This window comes from Pteropus vampyrus, unplaced genomic scaffold, assembly GCF_000151845.1.
Source record: "Pteropus vampyrus isolate Shadow unplaced genomic scaffold, Pvam_2.0 Scaffold2, whole genome shotgun sequence".
NCBI classification, from domain to species: domain Eukaryota; kingdom Metazoa; phylum Chordata; class Mammalia; order Chiroptera; family Pteropodidae; genus Pteropus; species Pteropus vampyrus.
In genome coordinates, this window is record NW_011888783.1 from 25,951,897 (window position 1) to 25,971,508 (window position 19,612).

Consider the following 19,612-nt stretch of genomic DNA (forward strand, 5'->3'; position numbering starts at 1 on the left):
CTCCCAAGTAACTACAAATACTTTCTATTTTAAATCGATATTCTAAGTCTCTCCCATTTTATTTGTTATGCCTAGTTTAAGCCAGAGGCAGTTTTATATTACTACACATACCAAGAATTTATTCAAAACCTACTGTTACTTCTTTGCCTTTAAATAAATAATTCTTTAAGACTAAAGCACCTTTGTCAAATGATCACTCAATTCCTCTTATAAAAAGCACAAATGAAATTTACATCTTGAGATACACACTATTTTTTTTTTGTTGGAGATCAGCATCTACTTTGAAATCTTCTCTCTCCAAATGCTAAACTAATCATTCACTGACAAACAAATGTCTTTTACTTTAGGCAAGAGAATATTCCCAGTTCAGAGCACACTGCACATGTAGCCCTGGTGGTCTCTCCAATCTCTGCCCCTATTCTGGCTAACAGCGGACTTTCCATGCACGCCCTGGGTAGCATTCTTCAGCTGCACTAGATTTTTCTCTGCTACACACTTTTTTCTCATCATGTCATTAAAGTCCCCAATTAAGTAAAACACTGTAAGAACTTGGCATTCACTTGTTTCTAACTTCACACAGCATCTGGGTCAGTGCTCTGCATTTTACTATCACTCTCTGATAGAGTATCTTAACAGAAAAGTCAAAAAGCTAAGAGAAGGCTACTGATATAATTGAAAGATTTCCACACTAGAGAAAGATTATCTAACACATACAAAAAAGATGCTCAATAAATAACTCTTTGATCTCTTTATACATGTAGTTTTAGCTTTTATTTTTGATCACTATCTCACACATTCAAACATGCCAAGGAGGCATTCTGATGCCTCCTGAGCCAAGTACACAAGAAAATGCCAAAGGCAATCCTTTGCTTGTGTGGTCTCCATTAAGAACTTTAGATCCCTTCTCCCAAAAGAATAAGTATATCCAAAAGGCTGAATAAATGAGAAGCTAGAGAAAAGCAAACCAATATGCTTAAAGCATCCTTAGAAAAAGAACAAGAGACTGCGATAGTAAATCAACTAGGCAGCAGACAGGGCACAGGGGTCATTCATTTAGAGATTTGATCTGTCTTAAGCCTGAGAGAAGAGTAGAAAGTTGCCTTCTTGAGAGTGAGAGATGTTAATGAGGCAGGTATGTGAGTAGGTGAGAGGAAGAGAAAGCCAAGTAAAAACTATCCACAGAGTGAGCAACTATTATTTTTTCCGGCCACTGTTGGTTTATTTCTTTTAAACTTTTAAAACTTAGAAAATACTTAAGAGATACAAAAAGATCTAATAAATAATAAATACACTACCCAGCTTATGAAATAAAACACCACTAAAATAGTTGGGCTGAAGCTCCCGTGTCATCCTCTTTGACTAACTACATCTTCTCCATACCCACTTGTAGCCACTATTCTAATTTTGGTGATTATCACACATTTCTTTATACTTTCACTATATAAGTATACATAAGTAATATATAGTATTGCATTTACATGTTTTTAAATTGTATACAAGAACTTCATATAGAATGTATTGTTCTTTCCACTTGCTTTTCTCCCTCATCATGTTAGTATGGATTAATCATGTTGATACGTGAAGATCACCAACTTTACAAAATTCCACTGTTACATAAAATTATATACACATTTCCCTACTAATGGATGATTAGGTTGTTTTCAATTTTGTGATATTATATCTAGAGATCAGCAAACTATAGCCTATGGGTGAGCCAGATGGTTGTTTTTGTAAACTGAGTTTTACTGGGACACAGCTCAGCCCATTCATTTTTGCATTATGCATGGCTGCTTTAATACTACAGTGGCAGAGTGGAATTGAGTAGAGTTGCAAGAGAGACCAATTGGTCCACACATCTAAAATATTTACTATCTGGCCCTTTAAGAAAAGAGTACTGACCCCTGTTATAAATAATGCTGTTATGAATGTCCTTGTATCCATGTGGGAAACTTTCCCTAGAGAACATAATTGGGAAATAATGTGCTAGGTTGTAGAGTAGGCAAATCTTTACTGTTATTAAGTGTTACCAAAATGTTTTCCAAAATGGTTGTACAGTACCACTAGCTTATATGTTTACAGACCATTCATGTTTCTTTCGGTGTTTGTATCTTTTGCCCATTTAAAAATTGATGTTTTTTTCTTACTGATTTATAAAAGCTAAAATATATTTTGATAACTAATGCTTTGACCAGTATACGTTAGATATATTTTTCCCTATCTGTGGCTCACCGTTTCGTTTTTAACCTTTCTTCATGCTTCAGGTGCATCTGACAAATGAGGATTATAACAACAATCCAACTTCATAAAGTTGTTGCAAAGATTACATGAGTTAATATAGTTAAAGTGCCTGGCACATGTAAGTGCTCCACAAATGTTAACTATTTTATAATGCTGTTTTTAAAGAAAAATAAAATTTTAATTTCAATGTAAATTTATCAATCTGTCTCTTTAGTATTTGTGCTCTTGTTTAAGAAATCCTTCCCTACATATTTAATTTTATGTGTCCATAAAGCAATATAGGTCTCAACCTATCTTATTTATTTAGTACTTCTGAATGCTAAGATTAACATTTCTGTTCATCTGGTTTCAATTTACTATTCAATTTCGGCATATTTTCTTAAAATCTAAGTACAATTTTAATATGGATCTCTCTAAAGTTCAAGTAAAAAAGAGAATTCCATCTAGACTATTCAGTGCAACACAAAATTTTCCCATTAAAAAGTAAACAAAAGAAATCTGTTTATGTCCAAGATAGAGTAACAGGAACTAAATTTATACTCCTACATAAAACAAACAAACAGATAAAACTATACAAAACAATAGTTTGTAAGACATTGTTGATCAAGCAACAAAGGACAGTGAGAACCAGAAAACAAAGGAGGTGAGCCCTACTACTACCTAGCTCACTGCTGTGAGACAGTTTCCAGGCTACAGTCCAGGGGGAAGGAAACAGGTAGAGCCTAATGGACTGAGTTGAGGTGATGAGACTGAGAATACTGGGAGATCAAAGGTGAAAATGCTCTCAATGCTCTAAGCTGAAAAATACACTGAATGGTATTAATGGAAGATTAAACTTTGCTCAAGAAAAAAATGAGTAAATCTGAAGACACGGCACTAGAAAATGAAACACAGAGATCAAATTTAAAATACAAAAGACTACTGTGAAAACAGTATGGTAGTTCTTCAAAAATTTAAAAATAAAATTTACATGATCCAGCAATTATTCTGGGTATATAACCGGAAAAACTGAACACAGAAATTAAAACAGGTATTTGTACACCAGGGTTTACAGCAGCATTATTCATAATAGCCAAAAAGTGGAAACAACCCAAATGCCTACCAACAGGTGAATAAACAAAATGTGGTATATCATACAATGGAATTTTATTCAGCCTTAAAAAGGAAGGAAATTCTGACACCTGCTACAACATGAATGAACCTTGAAGACTTTATGCAAAGTGAAAGAAGCCAGTCACAAAAGACAAATACAGCATTATTCCACTTATATGAGGTACTAGAGTAGTCAGGTTCACAGCAACAGAAAGTAGAATGGTGGCTGCCAGAGGCTGAGGGGAAAGGGGAATGAGGAATTATTGTTTAATAGGTACAGAGTTTCTGTCTGGGAAGATGAAGACGTTCTGGAGGTGAATGTTTGCACAAGAGTGTGGATGTACCTAATGCCATTGAACTGTATGCTTAAGAATGGTTAAAATGGTAAATTTTATATTATGTATTTTTTTACACACACAAAAAAATAGAGTGCTTGGACAGATATAAATAAGGTATGGAGTTTATAACATAGATAAAACTAAAATGTATAACAACAACACAAAGGTCCAGATACAAAGTATACTATTTTAACATTCATATGCTGTAAGTGAAGTAGTAGAATATCACCTAAAAGTAAACTGATGAGTTAAAGATGTATACTATAAATCCTAAAGTAAGGATTAGACTAACAAAACAAATTAGAGCTAGAAATCCAACAAAGGCAATAAAATGGAATTATTAAAAAATTCAATGTAAAAGGAGGCAGAAAAAGGAAAACACAATGAAAGAACCAATAAGAAAAATAAATAGCAATATGATAGATTTAAACTTAATCATATAAATAATTGCATTAAATGTAAATGACCTAAATATCTCAATTAAAAAGGCAAGATTATCAGACTTGATCAAAAACAAATAAGACCTACCTATATGCTGCCTACAAGAAAGGTAGTTCATACAGGTTAAATAAAGACCTAAATAGGTTAAAAGGAAAAGGACAGCAAAGATATATACCACATTAACACTAATCAAAAGAAAGCTGGAATGGCTACATTAATATCAATTTCAGAGCAAAGAATATTACAAGGAGTAAAGGTCATTCATTATATAATGATAAAGGGTCAATATGATCATCTCAATAGATGACAAAAAAGGATGTGACACAACCTAATATCCACTGCTGATGAAAACTCTGAAAAGGAACTTCTATAACCTGATAAAGAACATTTATTCAAAAACATACACCTAATATTATGCTTGATGATTTAAGAATGAAAGCTTTCCTAAGATCAAGAACAAGAAAGGAATGCCCACTTTTACCACTTCTTTTCAACATTTTACTGAAGGTTCCAGTCAGTTCAGTAAGACAAATAAAAGGCATCCAGATTAAAAATAAATAAGTAAATTCAGTATATAAGGAGGATGACAATGCCTATCCACATTCTGACACCTTAAAATATTACTAAGAGGCATAGATATTTTGGAATCAGAAAGACTAAATATGAAGTTCAATTCTTACTTAACTGCTTAAAACTAAGACTTACTTTCCTTGTGAAATGGTGGTAATCATACCATACCCATAGAACCGGTTGCTATGGGAATTAAATGATAAAACATATGTACTACAATTAGCATAGTGCCTGGCACACAGCTGCTACTATTCCACCTACTACTTGTAATGATAAACTTTTGCTACTTAAATTACTGATGTCTACCAAGAAACAGCAATTCTAATTTCAGTACAATATTTTTACTTTAGGAATACTAAATTTAGATATAAAAAGATTCATATTTTGTTTGTTTTTTCTTAACTGAGTTTAACTCACAAACATGTCTTTTGGGTACTCACATTAAAAACAAACAAAACCCTGACACATTTCCTTCATTGTATGTACAGAGCATGTCTAAAACTGGTTCTTAATCTGTATACCTGTGAAAATTGTGGTTACTGATTTTTAAAAATTAATCTAATTTTCTTTAAATAATTTTGAATAAGTAAGTCATTTAAATAACAGTACAAAGTATTGACAATAGACCTTAATAAAAAATAAAATCAAGGAAAATTAAAAATGAGCTTATTAATACTTACCAGTGTACTAAGAATGTAAAAATCACTTGTATTCAAGGAACCAAGTTGCAACGTTTTTACTTCTTTGATATAATTCTAAGGGTTTGATTTCCAATAAGCAACATCACTGAAAATACTAAAGAAAAAAGTATCCCAACTCATAATATGCTTCCATAATCCATATACTTTTTGGACCTACGGCTGTTTCTAAATAGTATCAGCATTTTAATTTTCTTGTTTTCCATCAGTATTCCAATATACCATAAACTATTCAAAAACAAGCAACACTGTATTAAGACAGTGACCTTGCTAAAATGTAAACCGTTGTGCCAGCTGATACACAAAAATTCTAAATTCACATATAAAAAATAATGTACGGATGCCTATGTGCAATTTAGAGAAGTCAAGTGAATAAAAGGGAGAAGAGTGTCTGTACTTACAAACCTAAAATGGGCTAAAAAAACGCCTTCGTAAGTTCTGCCACAATTCAACATTAAACATAAGTCTCTAGGCTTGTGATAGCCTTATTATTAAAATAATAACAATAAAGCTATCATCTACCACTCTTAATTTGAGCTTCTAGCACCATTCTACAGGCCCATTACATACACTACTTCTAACAGTCACATTAATCCTGCAAAGTGGAACCGTTGTACCGACTGTACAAACAAGGAAGCCAAGGCTCAAAGATTGTGTCCAAGGTGATCAAGGTTAAGTGGCGACACAGAAATTCAAAGCTGCCAGTGTTGTAGTAAATATCCTCTTGAAAACATTAAGCTAAGAGACAACCTAAGTGTGTATCAGTAGAGGACTATTTAAATAAATCATGATTCATCCATAAAATGGAATAGCAAATAATAATTTAAAGAAAATGTGGCAGTTTTATATGTATGGATATGGGGTGGCACAATTCCAAGATATACTATAAAGTATGTACACTGCACTGTCCAATACAGTAGCCACTGGCCAAATGCAGCTATGTAAACTTAAATTATTTAAAATTTAAGCATACCACTCACATTTCCAGGGTTCGATAGCTAGATATGGCTTGTGGCTACCATACTGGGCAGCTAGATACAATACATTTCTACCCTCACAGAAAGTTCTATTGGACAACACTGATATAGAGTATCTTTAGAAGGACAAAAAGAAACTTGTAACAGCGATTGTTTCTAGGAAGGGGACAGAAATGGCTAGGACACTTATTCAATATATACAAGTTATAATTTCTGAACTCTAACATGTCACATAATACTTAAAAAATAACTATTTACCTATTTGAAGACACTTGGCTTAGTTTTCAAAAAAACTCCTTGAGGTATTCTAATAAGAAGCAAAAAAGGTTCAGAAGTTCTGAGGCATAACAGATACAGGATAAAGGATAGAAATCATCTCTCCAAGACTTCCTAGATACACTCCTGACCACTACTCTAACTTTATTAAGCATTTATCTATCCACAATATTATTTGGGATATCATGAAAAAGATTACAGAGATATTTCTGAGGAATTAAGGGAACAGGAACAGAAAAAATATCATTAAAAAAATGCTTACAAAGCATGAAAGAGTAGCTGTGGTCAAAAGGCACAGGTCACACTGTCACATCTATTTCTCTTCTTTTCTTATACTTCCATTTAATGCTCCAGAACAGCAAACACTTTAAGGCAACAGTCTTTCAGTTCTGCTCTGAAGTCACATTTTTTTCAAATGTCATATTTCTTCAAATGTTCTAATACACTGAACAGGTTACTTAATTGCTATATGTCTCAATTTCCTCACCTATAAAATGGAAACCTGTTGATTAACCAAGGGTATTTACTAACTGCTGGGCATTTTTGCCTAGGAGAGGGAAAAGCCAAAGCTTTGAAAACAAAAAAAGCACACTGGTCAGGCACTAAAAAATAACAAACAACAAAACATTTGAATAGATACTTTTCTCTCACTAGGAGATGGTCAGTCTTGGAAGGCTGAAGGGCCTGGGGATGATGTTAATATATGAAAATCCACCCTGGAAGAAAAATGAATAGGAAGAGAATTCTAAACCATCCGCATTCCCGCACATTAACATTGCATTCTCATTCTCTCTTCTTGCTCCATGGATCTCTGCCACTGTTTGGATCTAGCCTAGCTCCAGAGACCTGCCGTTCATTGTTGCCCAGTACATACTGCCTTCCACAGTGAATGTGAGCAGGTCAGAGGTCTGTGCCAGGGCAGACAGAAGGCCAACCTGGTGAACAGAGAGTGACGAGGGCATGAATCTGTCCCCATAGAGACTGGTGACCAGGAAGTCTATCCAAATTTCAGGAATTTAGATTTGTGGTAAACAAAAGCATAGTACAGTCCTATCAGATAAGAATGTCATTCAAGAACTCCAATATCTAATCATATCCATATCCGCAATCATTCAAGGAAGTCAACTTACTAAAGAAAATGTCTTACAAAATATAAGGCCAAACAAGGAAGATGTGGCACAATGAAGAACATATGACAATTATTTCCAGAAATTTGTTTTCAAGCTGTTAGAAAACAAATTTTAAAATGTAATTACTGTAATTTAAATCCTTAAAAATTTATAAGGCAGATGTTCAATTCATTTCAGATAATTACTACATGTAGAAATCTCTTTATGTGGCCTTAAACTACTATCCATTTATTTAAGGCAGTGAGACATTTGAAAATGAGTTTATATTAATGAGAAACTGCAGAGAAACTTGCCAATGTGTGCCAGCTCCATGGCTCACGAGTGATGAGCATCACCTGCCTGTGCCAGTCAGATCACCAAACAACTTTACTGTGAAGGCCATGAAAGAAGCTGTTAATGCTCTGGTTTAATCTCAGCACAGGCCAGAGCAGCAGATTAAGCAGAACTTCACATCAATGGCAGGTCTCCCAAGTTCTCTTGATGCCACAGAATTCATAAGTGGGATCAGTATGTTCTAAAAAAACATGGTACTGCAAAAGGAAATAAAGGTTCTACAGCATCAAGCAGTGTAATACTTGAAACCTCATAATCAAAGTGACAGTTTTCAAGTGCCATTTATGATGCCCTAGTCTGGAAACATCCCAGCTAACCCATCTGATCAACAATTTCACAGATGGAAGCACTTGATGGCTAATTGGCAAGTCTATTATTCAAATAAAACAGTTCTCTGTACCTCTTCTTTCATTATTACAAGTCAAGGTACAACAAGACTGGTCATTCGAATTAGCTGAATAAGAGAAGCCTTTCTCAAAATAATATTTTTAATGAAACAACAAATTTTGGCAATTAGTTTAGAGCACTAATCAGTTTCTGAATAGTAAGGAAAATTTTTTATAAATTAAAAAGAGTAAGAACTGTAAATCTTTATTAAAAAGTTGTACTATTTGTAACCTCTACCTTTTATCAATGTCAAGATATACATTATCATGGGAATAAAATGAATGAAATAGTCACTCATTCCTTAAATATTCTTAAAACATGGACCAAGTGTTACATGTCAGAATAAAGAAAAACCCTCTCAAATATTTTAGGTTTCCTAAAATTTAAAAAGCAAGCATCTCACTCTTCACCTGCATTTTGCAATAAAAAATTCCAAACTATTTAAAGTTTTTTACTTTATGGAGCAAATAGCTGATGACAACACTACAGACATTATCTACCTGCAGAAATGCTGAATAGGCTCTGACATCAGAAAGACTTGTGTTCCTACTCTAGCTCCACTTCTAAATAGTTCTGTGACTCTACCCTATAATATGGAAATAATTATGCTTACCAATATAGAATTGTTGTGAAGACTAAATGAGAAGATTAAATACATAGAACACTTGACATCAAAACATGGGAGGCATTCAGCATTAGTCCATTTGGCTTGCATCCTCTCCCCCACCCCACTTCTATAAATTCTAGAAGGAAATCTCAATACAATTGTCAAAATATGTGGGTTCTCTTTATGGATACATGCATTTGCTCTAGATCCCACTGACAATTACATTCCTTACTGAGTATCTTGCTATCTCCCTATATGGCTACAATTCTCATAGCCCAAAAGGAAACCTTCAAGAAAGAGCCTTATAAAAAGACTGGGCTATAAAATATTCAAAGATCTCACTTACTCTATAAACTAGAAATTAGGAATTGTGTATAGTAACCAGAACCTGCAAATTAGAAGGAAACAGCAGCCAGAAACTGTGCAATCAGGTGCAAACTAAAGCCAAAATTATCTCCCTACAGTAACACAACTATATAATGGTAACAAAAATGTATTCCACTAGATAATGAAATAAGTAGTTTCCCATGAAGTAAAAAAAATACCTTTTCTATAAAACAGAAAGAGTACTTTGCCAAAACTAGGTTTTATCAGTTTACCATCTACTCTTGATAAGCATTTTGCTTCCAATTACTCAGGCTCTGGTGTTTTCAACACAAGGAAATAACACAGAGGTAACACGGGCATGTAAGAATACAATCAAGTAAAAAGAGGGAAAATGTATATACAATGAGTAGGAGAAAAGTATAACTACCATAAATATTAATTTGTTTATTGTCCCCAAGCCTCCCATTGTGCCCAACACACGTGGCGTTCAGTCTCTCGAAGGGAAGAACCTGTGAAATCACTGGCAAGTCTGAAAACCAGAACTGGGAGGCTGTCTAGTGGGGACCATTGCCCTGTTCTGGTGGCAGATTTCCAGGGCACTCAACCCAGATAACATCCCAAAAAGAACCACCTTAAATGTATGTTGTAGGAGAGAATACTAGCCATGTCTGCCTAGATTTTAAACGAGTATGATATCTAGAGAACTGTCTAAATGATAACATGAACTGAAGAATCAGAAGTTATGTTATTTACACAGGTATAATACAGGAAACCCAAAGGTCAATGTACAAAATGAGCAAGGTAACCAGTGAATCAAATATGTAAAACAATGTTGAGGGGAGGGAAGGAAAAGACAGACTGAATTTTTATGATCATAACATCTCCATATTAGACAGAGATATCTTCTCATTTCTCACCCCATATACTCTTTCTACCAAAAATGGCATATCAGCTGTCATAGATCCTTGACTTCATATCCTTGACTTCAAATTAAAAATCGTAACATTTAATTTTTTATCATAATTTTTTCTATTTTATCAGAATGTGATTAAATAATTTTGAAAGACAATTTCACTGTAATTGAAAATACGTCACTGCTCCCTAATGTTCTAAAGAATTCAAACAAAATCATTTAGGGTAATTTCATACCAAAGTAGAAATTTAACATTCACAAATGTCAAAGACCTTTCCCTTTCAAAGACTAGCCCAGTTAAATATTCAAGCAAAATGACACAGATTAACTAGAATGCCCCACCAGGAATCGTTTCCCTTTTACTTGAGAACTCTCAGGAGTTGATTTGAGACCTCTCAGGAGCACCACATTTTTCATGGGGTTTAATATCTATTAAGAATAATGCTACAATTACAACTAGAAAGTGTATGCTTTAATTAGCTTGCTTTTGACCTGATCTCTTTTTTAATTTTCTACAAAAGAAGCATCAGCTCAATTACATGAATAGAATGATTAGGAATTATACTTTTAAAAATAATAAAATTATTACACAAGAGCAACAAATGAGAAAAACTTAAAGGCATCTTGTATTTTTGCTTTGTTTCTAAAGCAAAATCACTATTTGTAGTTAAGCAAAGAAATAAAACAATTAAAATTTCTTGACCCTTACCTACTTCTTAAAAGGAAAAAAAATGGCCACATTAATCTACCAGTGTTTAGAAAAAGTCTTTGTAAATGTTCAGAGAATCACATCAGGATAGCTATTCAAAGAATCAAAGAGAAAAAAAGGTAACCAGAAGCATCCATCAATATACAAAAATTGTCAATACGGACAATAGGCTGAAGGACTCAAGGAACAAAAAAGAGAACTTACAAAAAAGCCTTTCGTAAAAGCCTGCTCATTTTCATGCTACTGTGCCAGTAGTAAATAAATGGTTTTATTTCAAATGTGACAGGTATAATGATTAATTGTACACATTAACCTATGATGGCTCAAGTCACACCAGAATTTCTCTAACAGATAAATATACAATAAATATAAACATCATAATCTGCAATTTAAAAACAGTATGGCAGTCCTTTCTTGTGTCTGCTTCCATTTTTGCCTTATGTCTCGTCTCTGGAATATCCAGGTTCTTTAAAAATTTAAGTCTGATAAGCATAACTCCTTTACTCAAAAATCTCTAATGACTTCCCAACTCACTCAGAAGAGAAACTTCTACAAGACCCTGCATGATTTAGTCTCCAGCAATTTCTCTAGTGTTATTCTCTTCAACTCTAAGACTGAGGGAAAAGATGAAATGCCTAAGTAAGGCATGAGACAAAGTTCTGAACAATAAAAGAAATTGCTGATTTTGTTTTACTTGGTGGCTTTTAAAAAAAGTACTAAGCACTAAAGAAAAATGTTATTTAACATCATTTAATGTTCTTTTGTTTTAGTTTGTTGGCTTTTTAAAAACAGAGAACATTACATATGAAGTGGAAGTTCCTCTAGCCTCCTTCCCTTCTCATGAATTTGGTGTGTTATTTAGGACTGTGCTGGATAGCTACATTTAATTACATAAATATAAATAAAACAGCTACATTTAATTACATAAATATAAATAAAACTAAAAATTCAGTTCTTCAGTCACACTACTCACATCACATTGACTCAATAGCTACATGTGTGTATTAAATTAAAATTAAAAGAAACTTAAAATTCAGTTATTCAGTTGCTCTAGTCACATTCAGTTGCTCTAGTCACATTTCAAGGGCTTAATAGCCACATGTGGCGAGAGGCTACTGTCTTAGCACAGATACAGAACATGTACATCACTGTAGAAAGTTCTCTTGGACAGTGGTTTTACTCAAGAGTTACGTACTCTAAAAAAAGTGTTACTTTATGTTTTTTAAATTAACGTTAATGCTTACATATTGTATATATTGCGCTACAACCTTAATTTTTCTGATTATGTTTAAAGGTCTATTATGCATAATATGTAGAAATTAATCTAGTTCATTTTAACTGTTGCATATTTCATCATAACACATTTTGCCACAGATAGATGTTTAAGTGTTTTTTAATTTTTCAATAATCCAAACACTATTTTAATGAATATCCTTAAACATGTCTTCCAATATACATGTGTTAAGAGTTTCTCTAAAGTGAATAAATGGAATTGCTGAGTCACAGAAGTTAGGGCATTTCCAACATTACTAGACACTGTCAAACTGCTTTCCAAAGTGACTTTTAATCATTTATACAACACATACGGTGTGTTCATTCAACATCTATTTATTATCTTCTATTTGCCAGGCAATGTTCTAAGCACTGAGATGTAATCCTCAACCAGCTTCCACACACACACCTCACACCAGCCCACCCTAAGGAAAAAAACTTACGTGAGAATTTTTGCTTTCTAAAATCTTCATTAACACTTAATACATCAGACTTGTGTTGGAAAAAAATCTAATATTTGTTTTAATTTTCATTTCCCTAATATATAGTGAGGTTGAATATCTTTCCATATGCTTGTTAGCAATTCTTCTACAAATTACCATTTTATGTTCTTTTTACTATGAGGTTGTCTTTATGTCTTACTAATTTATGGTTCTGCTAAATGTGTTACAGATAAGTGTGTTGCAAATAACTTTTTCCCCTCTACAGTTTGTACTTTAAGTTTGTTTCTATTGTCTTGGTTGGGAAAAGAGTTAGTAATGTATTGAAGTAGTCAACTTACCAATCTTCTCTTTTGAGTTATATTTTTCTATTTTGAGGTCATAAGGACATAACAAACACTTTCTTCCAAAAAATATTTTTGCAGCTATCTACTGTGTGTGCCTGACATGCTCACAACTGAGTTTATTTTATCCTCATAAGAACCATCTGAGATACATATTATTAATCTCACTTTAAAGATATGGCAATTGTATTTTTTGTGGCAGAATATACATAACAAACTTTACCACTTTAGCCACTTTTTGTTTGTTATGTCTGAGCTTATTTATTTGGTACTCTTACAAAATCTCATTTTTGACTGGACTCAGACTTAGAGGTAGAAGCTCTCAGAGAGGAAAGTCTATGTCTCTCGGCAATCTGTTCCTGGCATTTCTCTTTGGCCTCCTTCATTATCTTGGCCAAAAGTTTAGCGTATTCTGTAGCCTCTTCCTTATTTTCTTAGTATGCTGTTTATTCAGAGCAGGACACGTGGAGTAACAGGATGTTAAATCTTGGGTGCTTTGGTCCTAAGTTTCTTATCCTTCTTTGTTTGGAGGCTTTCTCACAACATATTGGCGGGCATCATGTTCTTTACAGAGATTGAAAAGTTTGCAGATTCTGTTAACTCTTTTGGGCCCCAGGCAACGAGGAACAGTAGTATCAATGAGACCAGGAATATCTTTCTCCCCTTTTTTCACAATGACCGCGTTGAGAACACTCAGATTGGCATCCACAATGCAACCCCAAACAGATTTGCACTTTCTTTCTCCAGTCCTCCTTGGTCTATAACAGGAATGCCCCTTACTCAGTAGCAGGCAAACAACCTGAGTCAAGAGACCCTGCTTCATGGGGAAACCTTGTTTGTCATTCTCGCCACTGATATGAACCACATAACCCTACCATTCTTCACCCAGAGCGTCAGCAGCAACTTCCGTGGCCACATGTTTCTCATAAAAGGTATGAAGTTTTCGTTCATCATCCACTGGCAGCCAGTGACTGGGAAAGAGATGTTCAGCTTCGTCCTGAAGCAGCTGACCATCTCCAAGGTGCCACAAAAAAAGAACTTAGCCACTTTTAAGTAGACAGTTCAGTGTCATTAAGTACATTCATATTGTTGTGCAACCATCACCACTATCCATCTCCAGAAAACTTTACATTTTCCAAACTGAAACTCTGTACCCATTAAACACTAACTTCGTACTCCAATATGACTTCCAGCCTCTAGCAACCACCATTCTACTTTCTGTCTCTGATCATACAAGTGGAATAATACAATATTTTGTCCTTTTGTGATTGGCTTATTTCACTTAGCATGATGTCTTCAAATTTCTTCCATGTTGTATCATGTGAGAATTTCTTTCCATTTTAACATGAAATAATATTCCACAATATGCACACCCCATATTTCGTTTATCCATTCTGCCATCCAGGGACACAAGTTGCTTCCACCTTTTGGCTATTGTGAATAATGTTGCTATGAACACAAGTACACTCATATCTGAGTTCTTGCTTTCAATTTCTGGGGTAGATACCCAGAAATGAAATTGCTAGACCATATGGTAATTCTATGTTTTCCACAGAGGTCACACAATTTTAAATTCCTATCAGCAATGCACAAGGGCTCTCACCAATAGTTGTTTTGAGGTTTTCTTGGATAATAAGTATGCTGATGTGTATGTTTTCCAAAATTATAAAGTTCGATTTTCACTGTTAGGTCTTCGTTTAGTATGCACATTTTTGTGTAAAGCATAAAGTAAAAATCTAATATTAGTTTTCCCCCCATAGAGAAAGCTCCTTGCTTCAGCAGGAGCTCTCTTTCCCCATCAATTTGTAATACTATCTCTATAACAAATTAAGTTCCCATATAAACATAAATCTATTTCTGGGCTTTCTATTTGATTAAACTGATCTACCTGGCTATCTCTATACCAATATAACACTCCTTGAGTCATATATCATTAACATATATTTTGATATTGGCTAGAGCAAGTTTCATTTTTTCTTCTAAGAATTTCTTGCTATTCTTGGATTGTTTTCTCCTATATGAATTTTAGAATCAGATTTCTAATTCCATGAAAATTCTAGTTGGTATTTTTATTGGAACTACACTGAATTTATGATTAATTGGAAAGAACTGGAATGTGAAATTAAGATACCTCTTCCATAAAAATGGTGTTATTTTTTCATTTATTCCAGTCATTTTTCCCCATTGCTATGTTAAATTAATCCTTTCTATAAAACATTAGACTAAAACCTAAAAGACAAATAATGAACATTTTTCCTCCAAGGCACATAACAGTAAACCAAAAAAATTGTTATTAGCTATAGATACAAAATTCACATACTGTATAAATTCATGAGTTATAACAAGTAAAATAGATCATATCCAATTCATGAAGTTATTTTTTTAGGTCTAGCCACTTGAAATAATTCTTCAAAATGTAGCTTACATCCCACCACTTTCAGAAAGCCTTCTCTGCTCTCTCATCTACAATATTTTCCTTTATTTTTGCATCAGGAATTTACTGAGGTCTGTATCAGAGAGCTGCAAACTCATCACTTTCAGGCAACGCGTGGCCTGTGTAAGTGTGCTTAGTTTAACCTATACCAGGTTTCTTAAAAACTGGAGACCAAAAAAATTAGGGCATGTCGCATAAAAATCACAGGATTTCTGACTTGCAGGTTATATCTCATACTTTCTTCTCAGTGACCTATCTATGAGTGTCTATCTCCATGCTTCCTTGATTACCAGGGTAGGCAAATTACACACTGATTCTTACAGCTTCCACCTAAAAGTGACCTGTTAATTTCTAACCCACATTCCATTGGTCAAAGCAAAATCGTGGTCAGACTAACTTTAAAAACAATGAAAAAGTAAAATCCTACAATGTGCCTAGAAGGTAAAAAGTCAGAAATATTTCATATCATTGATGACTTTGCCTTCAATCTCTTCCCTTCTACCTAGTCTCCAAACTACCAATAGAATTACTTCTCAGAAACAGACTGAATTATCTCACAACTCTGCTAAAAAAATCTTTATGAAACTATAATGTCTACATGATAAAAAGTAAAAATCACTAAGAATGGCATTCAAAATCTTTCATAATCTACCCCAAAGTCTTTGACTAGCTATTTTTTACTATTATTTCCCCTCATATCGCCTATTCTCCAGCCTTTCTGAATATGTCTTGGCATATATCCCAAAATTTAGTTCAAATATCATCTCCTCAATTCAAGTCCATGTTTCCTTTTTTTTGTGGAAAAAAATTTAACCCTACATCCACTGTACTTACAAGCCACATTACTTATAACGAACACTAGTATTCACTCATTCAAAGTATTTAATATGTGGCAGGCACTTAAAACATAATTGCCATATAACTACTAGAATGTAAGGTCCCTAGATTAAATAACTATGTTCTTGCTTACCCTGGAATTCCCTGTAGCAACACCCAACACACAGAAACTCAAAATATCGGTCTAACAAATTCAAATACAAGACAAGATAAATGACACTAACATTTTATTTAAGTTTCATTTATTTTTATGCTTACTTTGACTGTTTCTGAAGCTAAAATGAACCCAAAGACTTGAACTAAAACTTTTAGAGACTGGAGACTATGTTTTAGCTATGTCTATCTCTTTGGTTTTGTCTTCTCTGCTCTTGGAAAAAGTTTAGTTGCCAAGACCTAAGTTGGGGTAGTTACAAAGATAATCGAGTTGCCAAATCACAGCAGTAAATGCTTTTAATTCAATCATCTCACATTTTTTTAGTAATTTCAAGTCTGTAAGCACTTTGGCAAAGTAAATGTAAAAACACATTTGCAATTTAAAGCTATTTGTTTACAAATTCTAATAGTTCTAATAAAACATCTGTTTGTTTCTGCTTTAAACTACTGATAAGTTACATTGAAGTAGAAGACTGTTGACAGATTTAATGATTTTAGACTACCACTGTCCAAGTATTAACATCTAAGAATGCAAGATTTAAAAAAATGCAATATTAAAAACAATACAACTTTAAGTTGTTTGTAGGTATGGGCGCCATAATGAAGAACTAAAGGAAAAGTACCACAATAAAGCTAATGGAAGAAAAAGTTTTAAAAAAGACATTGTGAACAGTGTGAAATACTAGTCTAGTTGAAAAAGAAAAGTAGCCAAAAAGACTTGGCAATCTGAACAATTTCAGTATAGTATTGGAGGAGGCCAGAATATAATCTCAAGAGAGTCAATGGAAAAGAAAGTAGAATACGTTGAGTATAAGCTATTATTTCAGGAATTCTAGAATGAAATAGAAGAAAAGGTATAATGGCAGGATGCAGTGAAGTTCTGTTGTTTTTTGGATCCAGGAGACTTTTAAACATCTTTGTAGGCAGAGGAGGGGTATTGATGGGGATGAGCAAGGTTTCAAGAGAGGATAGGATCAGAGAATAAGTGGAAAGAGAAAAGAGAAAGGTTACTTCTACTCAGAGAAAGGTAAGAGTCCTTAGAATGGATAGAAAATCCTATTCTGCTCTTATTCCTATGTTTTAAAAGAACCATTTGTAAACTTACCAGCAAGTTTTATGGAAACTATTTATGAAGAAATTCTACTTTTTCCATTAAATAGTAAAATAATAACATTCTCCACTGATTTTTGTATTATATCTGCTTTTCTACTTTTTTGGCTGCTATAGATTATCTAATGGCAAGAGTGGCTATTATCAATCCAAAGATCTCTGAATTATTAAAAGATAATACACTTAACATTTCAGGTTGCAGAAGTAACATTGTAAGTATATGTCAAATTAGTCTAGAACATGAGTAGAATAAAATTTAAGGAAGAAAATTTAATCACTGAAAACCTATTCGATAAAGGAGCTATCACGGAAATTAGAACACTGCAAATTACTCCCTTGAGAGCCTGGGAATAATTGGGAAGATGAAACACATACATGAAATGAAAGACTCTCAAGTAATGTTTTTTAAGTTCAAATAAGAATACAAACTGAGGATACAAGGGTTGATTAAATGATCACAAACCAAGGAGAGGTTATTAAGCCAATACTTAGTTGTCCACTTAATGCAAAGGTTTGCAGTGGTCACTGAGATATGATGCAGCTCAATTTGTGGCCAGTAAAACCATTATTTCATGTCCAGCAGTTTCTCAGCATGGATTTCCAACATGGATATGTAATTTATTGCATCTAATGTTTAAGGAAAGTTATTTCGGTATTTAAATTTCATACAACTTCCCTTAAAGAATTCTACTAAAGCAACATCCTTACCTGTAATTTGCAGGTAAATCTACAGTACTTACATACCACCTCAACTCACTTCTGACACTTTTACATGCCTTAACATTGTTATTGCTACTTTCAGAATAAGTTAGGGAAATTCTAGAAGGTATCTAGAACATTTACAAAGTATGGAAACAGATTTGGAAGAGTCAAGTTCAGAGGTCCGTAGGGTTCTTAAGTGAATGAATTACATCTTACAAAATTAAAGAATCATGAATAAACAGGCAGACAGTAGAGGAACATGAGAATATTCAAAACTTAACAAAAGTAAATGAAAAATAACTGAAGCCTATGCAAAGATGCAATACAGAATCACAAAATGATTTCAACTTTCTAAAATATTTATTAGTCATAAACGGAGCTAATCAAAGAATTATTAAAAGTGCCTCTAAAACACTGAAAATTTCAAGAAATCACAAACTGTTTCTTACACAAAATATAGACTACTTTGAGTGAATAAAGACAGTCATTGATAGCGCTATGGAAATGAGGAAAAGTTGGTAACTGTAAGGGTTCTAAAGGTGAGTTATAAAAATATTCCCAAAATTTGGTCATAAAACAATACATTAAAGTCTTAGAAAAGGAACAACACATAGTCATCCCTTTTGTTAATGGAGGACTGGAAAGATAATCAGTACAGAACTCAAAAGAGGCAGAAATTTCTTCTTTAGCTGAAAGCAGATAAAATACCCTGATAGAAATCTATCTAGAGGCCATTTGCCCAACAGCATAGAACAAGATAAATGATAATATTAAAACAACTGAAAACTCACTTAATTTTAATAAGAAAGTAAAAGAAATCATATATACCAAACTTATAGAGAGATATTAGTTATTAATTCAGCCATGTATCACTAGAAGAAATTTATCAGTATTAACACTGTACATACGAATAATCTATGGGTCACTTTTCTGGATCTTACCAAGAGTATACCAGGTTTACTTTTTCATATGTTACTTCTAAAGTCTACATTGTAAACCCAGAAATAGGATATTCTTAGTCTTTTCACTAAAAGGCAAATTTGATAATCTAATATATCCCAAAATTTTAAATCAAAGCAGAGAAAATTCTTATTCCTAGGACAAAATTAAATTAATAGAAAATGTTCTCCACATGTTAGTGTTACAGTACAGCAACCAGTGATAACGTAAGCTTCTTACCATAAGGTTATCTATGAGTCGATTTTCTTGGGAGTGATTTCTTTCTCTTTGGATAACTAGAGAAAGGCTTGCAGTTTACAAAGAAATATTGAGTCTATATACTAA

General features: G+C 33.5%; 1 protein-coding gene and 1 pseudogene across 1 annotated transcript in view; both read right to left on the reverse strand.

Moving 5' to 3' along the window:
* The window catches only part of PSMD14 (proteasome 26S subunit, non-ATPase 14), an 84,808-nt gene that overhangs the window by 56,900 nt on the left and 8,296 nt on the right, over window positions 1-19,612 (reverse strand). The window lies entirely within an intron of this gene.
* On the reverse strand, window positions 13,340-19,605 carry LOC111738697 (annotated as a pseudogene).